The 14,061-nt window shown below is 37.8% G+C and overlaps 1 protein-coding gene and 1 pseudogene across 23 annotated transcripts in view; one reads left to right on the top strand and one right to left on the bottom strand.

The window, feature by feature from the left end:
• Positions 1–14,061, top strand: part of COL25A1 (collagen type XXV alpha 1 chain) — a 492,664-nt gene that overhangs the window by 18,480 nt on the left and 460,123 nt on the right. The window lies entirely within an intron of this gene.
• On the bottom strand, positions 6,432–6,912 carry LOC122422002 (annotated as a pseudogene).

Here is a 14,061-nt window from a genome sequence, read left to right as displayed (position 1 = left end):
TGTCTGGAAAATCCAATGGATAGAGGAGCCTGGTAGGCTGCAGTCCATGGGGTCGATAAGAGTCAGACATGACTGAGCGTCTTCACTTTCACTTTTCACTTTCATTCATTGGAGAAGGAAATGGCAACCCACTTCAGTGTTCTTGCCTGAAGAATCCCAGGGATGGGGGAGCCTGGTGGGCTGCCGTCTATGGGGTCACACAGAGTTGGACACGACTGAAGTGACTTAGCAGCAGCAGCAGGCTTTCTTAAAAGTCAGTTCAGACTCTATGTCCATGTTTTCTAGTGAGGGCAGAATCTCTGGGACTTGGTTAGACTCTCTTGGCTTTTAAAGAACAGGATCCATTCAGGTGGACTTAAGTACACAGGAGTGCAGGGATTCTGAACTTTGTCACTGTTGACGTTGTGGGCTGGATGACTCTTTGTTGTGGGGGTGGTCCTGTGCCCTGTAGAACGTTTAGCAGCATCCCTGGGCTCTCCTCCCTAGATGCTAGTTGCCCTCCGTTTCTAGAATACAAAAAAATGTTTCAGCATTGCCGGATGTTCCCCAGCGGTCGAAATCACTGCCAGTGATTTCAGGATGCGATTGTATGCTTGGTCATGTCCAATTCTGTGCAACTCCACAGACTGTAGCCCGCCAGGCTCCTCTGTTCATGGGATTCTCCAGGCAAGACTACTGGTGTGGGTTGGTTTTTCCTCCTCCAGGGGATCTTCCTGACTCAGGGATCAAACCCGCAGCTCCTGCCACTCATGCATTGCAGGTGGATTCTTTACCACTGAGCCATCTGGATACCCAGTGAGTAAGGAAGGCAGGAATATCAGCTCCACAGCAGGCTCCTCCAGAAGAATAGGAGATGGAAGGTGGTCAGAACAGTCAGGATGTATTAACAGTGTCATCCCCTCACCTGGAGGCAGCCAGTGCAGCACCCTCTGAGCTTTAGGCGTTTTATCTCTGCTTCTGCTGCTTTTGTCAAGGTCGCTCTCTTCTCTCCCCCTTGTAGTAAAAAAGAGAAGGTATAGCCCCAGGTTGACCTCCTTCTGTGTGTTTGATTATAGCATTGTTATTATTATTAAAATCATACGTACATATGACAACAAACAAACATTTGTATGACACACAATGTCTCCCCCAGAGGAGTCTGGTGTTACTTGTTTGCTGTGTATCTTCCCAATACAAACTGATTTACATCATTCTTTTTCAAGGCTATGGAGTAATCTGTTGTATAAACACACCACAATGTATACAGTAAGAAGACAGATCACTTTTATTTATTTATTTTTTCCATTTATTTTTATTAGTTGGAGGCTAATTACTTTACAATATTATAGTGGTTTTTGCCATACATTGACATGAATCAGCCATGGATTTACATGTGTTCCCCATCCCCATCCCCCCTACCACCTCCCTCCCCATCCCACCCCTCTGGGTCTTCCCAGTGCACCAGCCCGAGCACTTGTCTCATGCATCCAACCTGGGCTGGTGATCTGTTTCACCCTAGATAGTATACTTGTTTCAATGCTATTCTCTCAGATCATCCCACCCTTGCCTTTTCCCACAGAGTCCAAAAGTCTGTTCTGTACATCTGTGTCTCTTTTTCTGTTTTGCATATAGGGTTATCATTACCATCTTTCTAAATTCCATACATATGCGTTAGTATACTGTATTGGTCTTTATCTTTCTGGCTTACTTCACTCTGTATAATGGGCTCCAGTTTCATCCATCTCATTAGAACTGATTCAAATAAATTGTTTTTAATGGCCGAGTAATAGTCCATGGTGTATATGTACCACAGCTTCCTTATCCATTCGTCTGCTGATGGGCATCTAGGTTGCTTCCTTGTCCTGGCTATTATAAACAGTGCTGTGATGAACATTGGGGTGCACGTGTCTCTTTCAGATCTGGTTTCCTCGGTGTGTATGCCCAGGAGTGGTATTGCTGGGTCATATGGCAGTTCTATTTCCAGTTTTTTAAGAAATCTCCACACTGTTCTCCATAGCGCGGCTGTACTAGTTTGCATTCCCACCAACAGTGTAAGAGGGTTCCCTTTTCTCCACAGCCTCTCCAGCATTTATTGCTTGTAGACTTTTGGATAGCAGCCATCCTGACTGGCGTGTAATGGTACCTCATTGTGGTTTTGATTTGCATTTCTCTGATAATGAGTGATGTTGAGCATCTTTTCATGTGTTTGTTAGCCAGACAGATCACTTTTAAAAGTTTAGATATTGCTTCCTAGTTCTTTTCCTGTTTCCTGAAGGAAGATTGCTTTGATTTGTACTTTTATTCTACACAGCCTGAAGCTGTACCTGTGGCAGCTTAATAAATGCTCACTGATGATAGGTATTACTGATGTTAAATATTTAACAACCACTCTAAAGAAAAGTCCTAATTTATAGCATTTATAGATTTTCAAGATGTGAATATCCCACCAGAGTCAGTTGAAAGCTAACAAAGTGACATTAGGAAGCGATAAGTTTGGGTGTTGACTAGTTTTGTTTTTCATATAATTTATCTCATTGTAAGGCTATATAATTTAAATTTTAATAATGACTGTTTTAACGATAAGATTCCTAAATCCTGAAAAGTGAAAATTGGATTTCCTGAGTCAGCATCCAGTACCCATTGGCACTGGTATCCCTAATTCCATATAGAATGTATTATGTTGTTCTTGATAATGTCTCCAAATGGTGATGCTGTCTCTGATAGTATTTTAGAATCTCAGTGTTGTGAAGATCTTTAAAGGCTATCCAGACTTAACATTGTACCTGATTCTTGAATTCCCTCAGTGACATTTTGACTAAATGATCATAACTCATTATTATCTCTTGAATAGACTGTTCAATCTTTCGACTGGTTTATTACAAAGCTTCTTCTGTTTGTTAGGTTAAAATTTATCTTCTGAGCATTCACCATTTGATTCTGTACACCATCCCTTCCTGCATCATAAAAAAGAATTCAAATACCTCAGTCTTGTGACAACTCTTCAAATATGTGAAATCATCTATTCTAATTTCTTATTGAGAGTTTTGTTCTAAAATGCCATTGACTTATTGAGACTTTTCAGGGTGTCTGCTTCTTTCTTAAAATGTTGCACATTGGTTTGAATAAAGCCTCAGATGCCTGGTGGTATCTATGAGGAGGAAAGGGAAGAAAACTTCCCTAGTTTTATATACTCTACTACAAATGCAGCCTAATATGACAGTAATTTTCTTTCTGGTTCCATAATTCTATTAACTGACACTGAGTTTAATATTGATGAAAACCCCTAAGTATTTTTCACATGTGCTTCTGTTAAGGCCTGTCTTTCTCACTCTTGATTTTGCAGTTTTGGTTTTTTGGGGGAGTGGGGAGGCAAATCAAGACTTTATATTGTATTCACTAGATTTTCGTCTCTTTTTATAGACCCAAATCCCAGCCTTTCAGGACTTGTTGGGATTGTGAGTCTTTCAATACATTTCCAACTCTTCTTGGCTTCATATGATCTAGAAATTTGATGAACTGACCAACATGGTTTTCTTCTGATTCCATGATGAAATGCCCAAGCTTAAGAGAGCTCAGGAGAGAACCAAATGGCTTTCTAGTAGTATTTCCCTTTTGCTTACCATTCATCTGTTTATGAGCACCTTAGGAATTGTCTTTATAACAGTGATCCATGTACTCTTGTCCTGTCTTTTGTTTATTTCAATGTGTCCAGCTGTGCTCCCCAGAACACCATTTCCTCTTCATGTTAGCAAACAAGTTTCAAGACAAATTAGAGATGCATTGAGTTAAACAGATATAAGCAGATTTATTTACTGTAGGATATGTGTATTGTGACTCTCCAAAATGGGGAATATAATGTATCATGTTTTAAACATTTATAGTCATGGAACACTTTTCTGTTTAGATAAAATTGTATGTCTAAGAGTCACCTGTTCATGGGTTGATAAATACTCTCATTAAACTAGGGTGTTCTGTCTTCAGATTGGAGTGTAAGAGCCACATAAAAGCATTCAGATAACTTAAAAAAATTTTCTAAGTATAGCCGTGGTGGCTCAGGTAAAGAATCCACTTGCAATGTAGGAGACCTGGGTTCAATCCCTGGGTTGGGAAGATGTCCTGGAGGAGGGCATGGCAACCCACTCCAGTATTCTTGCCTGGAGAATCCCCATGGACAGAGGAGCCTGGCGGGCTACAGTCCATAGAGTTGCAAAGAGTTGGACACGACTGAGCGACCTACTGCTCTACTACATAGTATTTATGGGTTATAGGTGTACCGTATAGTGAGTCACAATTTTTTAAATTATGGTCCATTTGTGATTGTTATAAAATATTGGCTATATTCTCCATGTTGTATAATATATTCTTGTAGCTTATTTTACACCTAGTAGTTTGTATCTCTTATTCCCCTACCTTTATGTTGCTCCCTTTCCCCATTAACAATTTTTCTCTTTTTATGCCTTTTGATTATTTTTAAGTTATAAAAAATAACTTCACAGTGAATAATCTTATATCTTTATGCCTTTGTGTGGATTGCCTATATTACCTATAAGTAGAATCGGTAATTCAAATATTATGAATGTTTCTACATCCCATAATGCATACGAATTACATAGAAAGTGAATAAAAGTGTTGTTCTCTTGGCACCCTCTCTAGCATAGTAGGGAACTCTTGAAGTGGGGTGGTACTACAACCATAGTAAAAGGAATTAGGAAATGGTATTTTAAAATACTTAAAAATTCTTCTTGATTCTATAGTTAAGTGAAATCTCCTCATAATTCCTTTCAAAGTCTGTTCATTTTTTCACCCTTTAGCTCTGGTTTAGTTTTTGTGCTATAAATGGGAAGATATTGTAGTTTTGTAAGTACAAAAGAGTGAGTGCATGCTAAGTCACTTCAGTTGTCTCTGACTCAGCAATCCTATGGACTATAACCTGCCAGGCTCCTCTGTCCATCAGATTCTCCAGGCATGAATACTGGAGTGGGTTGCCATCACCTCCTCTAGGGGATCTTCCCCACCCAGGGATCACACCCATGTCTCTTATGTCTCCTGCATTGGCAGGCGAGTTCTTTACCACTGAGCCACCAGGGAAGCCAGTATTCTGATTATAATAATCATTTCTGAAGCACTTGACTGTTCTTGAAGTTTTGTCCTGAGGCTTTGCAGAAACTTTGATTTCTTTTGCTTTTATTCATTGGAAAGATGGATTTAAAATGCAGCCAGAAACCTATCAACATTCTACTGTATTTTTGGAATATTTGAAGAATTGCTTACTTATTCTTCATATAAAAACAGGATTTCATGGAGAGGTGAACTAGTTTCAAAAATGTACTTGAAGCAAAAACATAATTTAACAGTGTGACTCATCGGTTTCCCATTAGGTTGGTTTTCTGTTGCCTGAAGGATGGCATATTGACATGTTCTAGAAATTCAGTGAGAATACATGATTATATTAATGGAATTGCATTTGACTGTAACAGAAAGAACAGCCCATGTTCTAGAGGTTTTCAGGGAAGGGAAGTGTTTTCAAGGAAGAAAGTTACTAGAGTGACTAGGAGATAGGCTTATATTACTGCAAAATAGAGCTATAGTCTTAAAAAGAAAAAACACCTTCTATTACTCTTTTTACTTTAGTTGTTTTTGTTTAGTCCCTAACTTATTTCCAACCCTTTTGTGATCCCATGGACTATAGCCCACCAGGCTCCTCTATTCATGGGATTTTCCAAGCAAGAATACTGGAGTGGGTTGCCATTTCCTTCTCCAAGGGATCTTCCCACCCCTGGGATCTAACCCGCGTCTCCTGAGTCTCTAACACTGGCAGGCGGATTCTTTACCACCAAGTCACCAGGGAAGCCCCTTTACTTTAGTGTTGCTCCTTATTAACTAGCTGGGCATAATCTGTTAAACCAATATTTTGGGGGAAAACAGATTAATAACCATTAAGACCTTGGAAGTGGCCTTTCCCATTGAGTGCTATTGTACTTGCATATAAAAATATGCTTTGAGTAAATTATTAGTTGTGACCATTAAGGGACCAAGTTGTCCTTTTAGGTCACAGTCAACTCATATCCATGCGCCTTCCAGAATGGACGCTCAGGCCAGTTAAACATTTTAAAGGTGGCTTGAGATATGGAGTACTAGTCCTTCCTTGCAAAGTTAGAATTTCTACTGTTTGATTAAAAAGCAATCTAAAATGTCAAAATAACTGTTCTTCCCATACCTCCAACTTTAAAAAATACCGCATTTATTTGGAACCTAGGTTTTCTTTCCTGTTTTTGGAGAAGAGAAAAATTCTAAAAATACAGCAAGCTGATGTCAGGGATTTGTTCAAGACAGCAATTTTCAGGTCGTGACAGAAAGTCAATTCATAGCAACCTCATAATCTATAGTTGCTGGGTTGCATTCTTAATCACAAAAGAAAAATTAAGCAATGTCTTGAAAAGTTGTAGGTTTTTTCAGTAGGTCTTTCTACTGTGTTTGGTGTAAGAGGTCTTCTGACTCTGATTATTGAGATTTTTAGTAAAGCCAGCACAGAACAGATGAAGTAAATAACCAACACTAGCCTTGACATCAACATGAGCTTCAATCATGATCTGCTGTTTTTTTGATCATAGAGTACATTTTTTTATAAGTAAGATCCATACCACAGAAGTTAGTCATGCAGTTTTTTTTCTCTGAACATCCTCAGTAATTATCTTGAATTTTCTAAATGCAATTATCATTCTGCAGATCAGCAAGGCTTATTTCAAAAACATGACCCATGAGGCCATCAGATTAATTTTGGTTTCTTGAGTTCTTGTGACTAGTGTTTTCCACAGTTCTCATAGCTAGTGCTTTCATGTCCTACCAATCTTTTTTAGAAAATAGATCAACCATTTTCTTCTTGGCTCCCTTTTTTCTGGCTTCCATAAGGCTTTTGTTCTTGCCAATTGCCATGGTGCTGCTTGCGGAGCCAAAAAGGTATGTTTCCTTTAAAATTGATAAGATTCAGGTTAAGCATTTTTGGCAAGAATATTTTATAGGCAATACTGTCTCATCCTTTGTTGCTTTAACAGCTAAATAGAATTCCACTGAATGGATGTATAATTGAAACAAGACTGTCAATGGATAAACATTTGGGTTGTCTTTCATCTTAAAATATCTTTTCAACATAGAATAATGCACTTTGGTAAAGAGAAGAGAATACTTAAAATTTGCTCATATTTTCATCTTCTTCGTTCAGGCCTGTTGAAGTGTTTAATATTTGTGCGTTTTCTTTGGTCCTAAAGCAGACCCAGAGAGTGAGCATTCACTTGTGTGAAAGACAACAGTTTAAGGTCAATGCAAATGCTTGAATCTCAGTGTGATTATTCAGGCAGTTGTTAAAAGGATCATCACCAAAGAGGGAAGTGTTTTTGCATTGGCTCTGTTCTGAAGGCTTCTGTGAGAATATGCTTGCTCTGAAGCAGTGGGGTGTAGATCAGTTTGTGGAAGGGCTCTATGAAAAGTAGCTTCCTCATAAGATGATGTAGACCCTTTGCTAGCTGCTAGACCCTGCCTCATCTTTCAGTGCCGCGTCAATCCCAATTAAATTGGGATTTCTTTATTAGACCTGACTATTCATATCTGAGCCCTTAATTGTAGGATTTTCATAAGTGGTCTGTTCTTTAGAAAACATGTTTTTAAAAATATATTTTATATTAGATTATTTGCTTTTATATATATATTTTTTTTAACTTTTCAGGAACTCATAGTTTGCTTTTAATTATGAGATATATATATATTTTAAAAAATCACAAAATTACCTTCTTAATGGCTAATCACTAAATCAGTTGAATTCCTTGGTCCTTGACTATGAAAATCTCATAACTATCGTTTTAAAAGATTTTAAACTTAAACCAGTTGTAACAAATTGGAGGATTAGTTTACATTCTTAAAAAAAATCATATGTTGAGAGTTCTTCAAGGGAGGTGAACCCCTTGTCCAAGTCACCAAATTCTTCATAAACAGAACTGAAACTGAAAAGTAGTCCTTGGGGAAAATATTCTTATTTTAACTACCTCATTAAGGGAAGGCAGTTTCTCATAATTAGCCAAACCTAGGTACTCAGTGTAGCATATTGTAAATTTTCATAAGAAATGCATCTCTTATATGTATGATAGTATATTTAGTTCTTTAGAATTCTGTAAGAACTGATAAATGGCCATTCAGTTCTATAAAATAACTTTCATAGAAAGAACATAAAAAAACATTTCCCAAGAAATTATAGGACTAAATAAAAAAAAAATTAAGGCATTCAGCCTTTTTCTTTGATGAAGCTGCCAAATATTTATTTCAGTATACTATTTTAACATATATGACATATGAATGCTAGACAGAAGATATAATCATTTTACATTTATAAAGCTCCATAGTTGCATGCTGTCTGACTAGTAGACTATAATGGGTTTGAAATTGAATAGATCAAGTTCTGTTATTGTGTTTGCAGAGAGGTGGCCTGGATTGATGTGCTGATTCAACTCAAGTTCATTAAAATAACAGCACATATTGAGTTGAGAAAATATTCACATGCAAGTCTTGTTGTAACCTAATGATAAGATATATTATTTGGGCCAGAAAAACTCTAATATTGAACTGCAGAAGTAGAATCAGATATGTGGAAATGATCTAAGTTCTATGAAAGACTTCCAAGGTATAGATATTTACTACTGAGTGAAATTTCTGTATGAACTATGTGTTAATATTTTCAATAAAGACTCATTTGTTATTGAAGTGTAGGAAGCCAGATTTTCTTGGGACGTTGTTCTGATATTTATTACAGGAAAAATCCAATTCAGTTGCTACATACTTTGAGAAGAAATTCTCTTTCAAAACTGGGGAAATCAGTAAGATTTTCCTTCCTCCCTCTCTTGCCCCACTCCTGGCTCTTGTCTTTCAATCAGGCTAATTACTCGAAGCAACTGCTTATCATTTGAGGCTTTTTAGAAAAGTTTTAAATTAGTACAAACGTGTGAATGATGATGGACTTTACACAGGGGTCTCCTGTCTGGTTGGTAAAATATATTGTCATGGAGAAAACAGAGGTGCTAATCCCACTGAAGTTTTCAATCATCCCTTTAAGAAGCACAGGTGGAAGGAGAAGGTGAAGAGGAACATATAAGGCTGCATTTGTAACTTGTGCCTGGGACAAGTAGGTAGCAGTTCTCCTGTGTGATGCACAGACTGAACCATGCATGTAGTATTTTGTTTAGTTTTGAAGAAAATACTGACAAACGAGAGCAGTTCTAGAGGGATGAAAGGCAATGAGGATGAAAAACATAAAAAAATATATTTTTTAACATCTGAAATTTATCTTAAAGGAAAAACAGCAGAAGAAAATAGGAACACTTAGCTTGAAAAAGACAAGAGCTAGAGGTGGTGGTAGTGATGTTAAGGAAGCAGGGTGGCTATTGTCAGATGTGTGGTGGACCATGTCTGCTTAGAACTGCAGGGCAGAACTTGGATCTGGGAAGAAGTTAACAGGGAGTAAATCTTGGTACCTACCCCACTCCCAACAACGTGGTTGTTTAAAAATGGCTTCCTTTCTAACACAACATTGTAAATCAACTACATTTCAATTTTTAAAAAAGTAGCTTCCTTTTGCTGTGGTGGGCTGTCCATCATGGGGAGATTTCAAGAATGACAGTGCAGATAGTTATTAACTGCCTACTATGTGTCAAGCACTGTCTTAGGTATATGCAATAATATGACATAATCTTTATCCTTGAAAAGTAAAAGTGAAATTTGCTCAGTCATGTCCAACTCTTTGGGACCCCAGGGACTATACAGTCCATGGATTTCTCCAGGCCAGAATGAATATTGGAGTGGGTAGCTTTTCTCTTCTTCAGGGGATCGTCCCAACAGGGATCGAACCCAGGTCTCCTGCATTGCAGGTAGATTCTTTACCAGCTGAGCCACCAGGGAAGCCCAAGAATACTAGAGTGGGGCGCCTATCCCGTCTCCAGCGGATCTTCCTGACCCAGGAATCGAACCTGGGTCTCCTGCTTTGCAGGAGGATTCTTTACCAGCTGAGTTACCAGGGAAGCCCCTTTATCCTTGAGAGCTTATCATCTAGTAAAAAGAGACACATGTAATAAGCATAGTTAAATGTTGTCAGTTCTGTGAGAGCAGTGTATGCAGAGAAGAGTGAGCCGGGGAAGACTAGAGAAGAGATTGTCTTTGAGTTTAACACTGGAAAGTATATAGGAGTTAGCCCAGAGGAGGGAGGCTGAGAGGAGGAGAACCCTCACGTGGCTTCCTGTCAGAGGTTTTGTAGGAAGGCGTTTACCACTTTGGCAGCAGGGTGGTGTGTAGACACACCCCAGGGCCTGTTATAATTCTATAGCTCTACCAGTGATTGCCTTCTAAAATAAAACTCTACAGAGAGAAACCTAACATTGCACTCTATTCTTCATTTTGCCTGAGGTTGAATGAAATTGTCTTTTCTGTTAATATTTCTTATATAAAGAGACAGAATTATTACAACTCTTCGGGAAAATGCCTGTTGGCAGTAAAGAGCACTTGTTTCCAAGGGAAGACAGAGTCCCTTTCCAAAATCCTCTTTTCTTCTCCCTCCGGCGCCTCTGCATATTCTGTAGTTGACTACATCCACTGTTTTCTATTCTGTGTGGCAGGATATTACAAAGAGCGTCCCTCATATCTCTATCTTGCTTTGTGTCCAGACACACTAATCTTTTTGTTAGGTCGTGGTTGGCCACCTCAGCCTAAACCCCATGGAACCTCTGGGGAAAAGTGGTTAGTGATGAACTTTTGTGACAGACAGACATCAGTTCAAAGCCTGTGCAGTGTTAGGGTTGACGGACGCTGTAATGGTCCATGAGAAGAGGCTCACAGGGGTCCTTTCTCAGGGCGAAAGGACAGATGGTTTTCTCTGCTCGAGATCATGCACAATGCACAATAGCCCCAATACTTGCTCCTAACCATGTTTCATGCCCGCCTTCTTCATGATGGGAACCGACACTTTTTATAGACCCAGCAGGGGGACGTTTACTCGTTGCTACTGTTCTTTTCAGCTGTTTTGTTGGTAGGCTAAGCTTGCCCTTTTGTAGAGTGACAAAAAGGGATTTAGTGAAACACTGGCTCCATAAAGAGGGTCATTGTGTATACATGTACCTTCCGTGTAAAAGCTAACGTATTTTAAACACAGTCAAAGGAAAGTTCAACAATCAATAACTCTGGGTCTCAATTATTTGTGGTAAAATATAATCAATGGCTTTTATTGTGTTAATGCATGCTGAAAATTTTCATAGAGAAAGTTAATCATCTGTGTTTTATATAAGATACACAGTATATTATTTCTAGACAATTTTAAGGATCATAACCATATGTACTCTACCAAGCTTCTTAAATATCTGTTATACCAATTTTAATTGCTGACTTTAGTCATAATTTTTCAGTTATACATAGAATATGGATTTTCCATTTATACTTTCAAGTGTCTTAAATACTTAATTTAGCTTTACAAAGAGATAGTTTTGTATATTTCTTTGAATTCTTAGACTATTTGTTTTAATAGAAATTAATTGGAAAGATAATTTCTAGCATTTTCATGTGATTGCTTCTGTCCCTTAGGGCTTTGCATATTTCCCACATATTCAACAATATTAATATAAAATATTAGATGAAAGAATTTTATATAAATTCACTAAATGAAAGATAATCTGCTTTCCATAGTTGTTAATCTGTGGAAATGACTTCTCCCTCTGTAAACCAGTCTGAAGCTAAAAAGAGTAATATCGGTTTAATTGATTAGAATCTTATTAAATTGTATATTTTTCTTTTCATCTCTTTTTGTTATAACCAAAATTGGAACTTTGATATGAAAATAATCTTTACATAGAAAATTATTTTTTAATTAAAGAATCAGAAAAGCAGATTTTGAATTGAGTTTTGATTGTCAACTTTTTTTCAAATTGAAAAAATAAAACATCTGATTGACAGGAAAATAAACTTTGAAAAATTGGTGATCGTGTTGTATAAATACAAAGAAGCATCACATGATACATGATTGATTTTTAAGGTTAGTGGTACTGATTTTATATGCTATATGGAGGAAAGAGGGTTTGGGTCTGTGTGTCAGGTAATCCTGGGTTTTGCCATGTAAAGAAGAAATGTCCTTTAAAAATTCTTTGTTTCTATACTCATTTGATCTCTATAGCAACCTGGACAGCAGGTATGACAGGCATTATTATCACAATTTGCACAGAAGAAAACCAAGACCCAGAGGTAATGCCACTTGCCCAAGTTGGAGGTATCAACTTGTTCTTTTTCTGATTACTAGGATGGGTCTTCTGCTTATGCACAGAGTAATAATTTCCTTAAAATAGGATTGCTGACACACCGAGAAAGGTGGCCATTAGTACCTTTGATAATATTGGAAACCATTGGGTCAAACATAATTGCTTTCAATCAACTAGTTACATCTACTCAGAAGTAATAATCATATGAAAACACATTATTTTGAGAACTTGCATGATTATCTTCTGGCAAGCAAGAAATGCAAAAGTTACATTCATTTTCTGTATATTAATGATTATTTACCAGCCCAATTTGCTGATGTAGTTCAGTGCCAGTTTGGTTCTTCCACAAGACTATATAAGATTCTTTGTGGTACTTGGCAAATTTGAGGTAAATTTGAAATTTCAATTATTAGCATTTAGTTTAGTAAAAATCTGGGGATATATTTCTTACACAATCAACTTATGATTAGTGTTTAAAAATCTCATTATTTTTTGTTGGAAGACCTCTTAGTCTTCCAACTTGGTGACTTAGTGACTTCCAAATGACTGAATTAGTAATTCAGACAGTTACAATAATCTTTTTTCTTGTATTAATTGAGACTCTGGTAAGATTGGAGTATTTTGGTGAGCTGGGTGGAGTTACAAAGGAAGTAATCCAGTGTGTGGCATCTAATGTCTCTTGATCTTCTCTGTCTGGAACTTAGTTCAGATATTACCCAAGCCTTTACATCTTCTCTGCCTCTGGTGGTTCTTCACAAGGCCGTATGAGGACATTTCTAAAATGCAAATCTTATGTCATGCTTAAATATCTCCATTCACTCACCATGCTTTTAAAAATAATCTTACTTTATTTTTGGTTGTGCCAGGCCTTCCTTGCTGCTCAGATATTTTTCTCTAGTTTCAGTGAGTGGGGAGGCCACTCTCCTTTTGGAGCACAGGCTCTAGGACGCATGGACTTTAGTAGTTACCACTCCCAGGCTCTAGAGCACAGACTCAATAGCTGTGGTGCACGGGCAGAGTTGCTCCAAGCCCTTGGGATCTTCTCAGGTCAGGGACTGAACCCGTGTCTCCAGCATTGGCAGGTGGACTCTTTACCACTGAGCCACCAGGAGAGCCCTCCCCATTGCTTTTAGGATGAATCCCACTTGACACAGTGCTCATAGTCTGTCATTCCCTCAGATATGCTGGCTTCTGCTTTGTGTCTTTGCTTTCTTATTTTTACCTGCAATGTTCTCTATTCATCTCTGCCTGCTTATGCTTCAAAACCTGCTCAAATGTCAGTCCAGATGACATGCCTCCCCCCAAGTCTTCCGGGCATAGTTAGAACCTCTATTGAGGATTTCGATAGATTGCTCTCATAGTAATACTTATCCACATCTCAGTTATTTATTTGGAGGCCTGTCTAGCCTACACAGTGCCTCCCTCATAGTGTATACTTAGTGTGCATTTGATGGAGAATCTCTACTTTCAAAGAGTTTTTTGAAGAGTTAGGTAACACAAATATCAATGAACTCATGTTACAAAAAAGATTTTTTGGCTAATCCTAGATAATGCTCTCATGATTACCTTAGTTTCTATATTCTTTAAATTATGGAGTTGGATTAAATGATTTCCAAAGTATATACTTGCTTAAAATTTGGCCATGTAAGGAGAGGAAGAATGTGATATATTTTAATAATGGCATATAGGAAGTGGTTTTCATTTGCACACTGTTGCACACATTAAAGAAAAACTCCATGATTTCATTGCGATACAATTGGAAAGAGGCTTCTTGATTCTTAACCCAACTTTTCAAAAATTTACAAAA

Source organism: Cervus canadensis, chromosome 19, assembly GCF_019320065.1.
Source record: "Cervus canadensis isolate Bull #8, Minnesota chromosome 19, ASM1932006v1, whole genome shotgun sequence".
Classification (NCBI taxonomy): Eukaryota; Metazoa; Chordata; class Mammalia; order Artiodactyla; family Cervidae; genus Cervus; species Cervus canadensis.
Note: the sequence above shows the minus strand (reverse complement) of the source record. Positions and strands in the feature narration are given on the sequence as shown.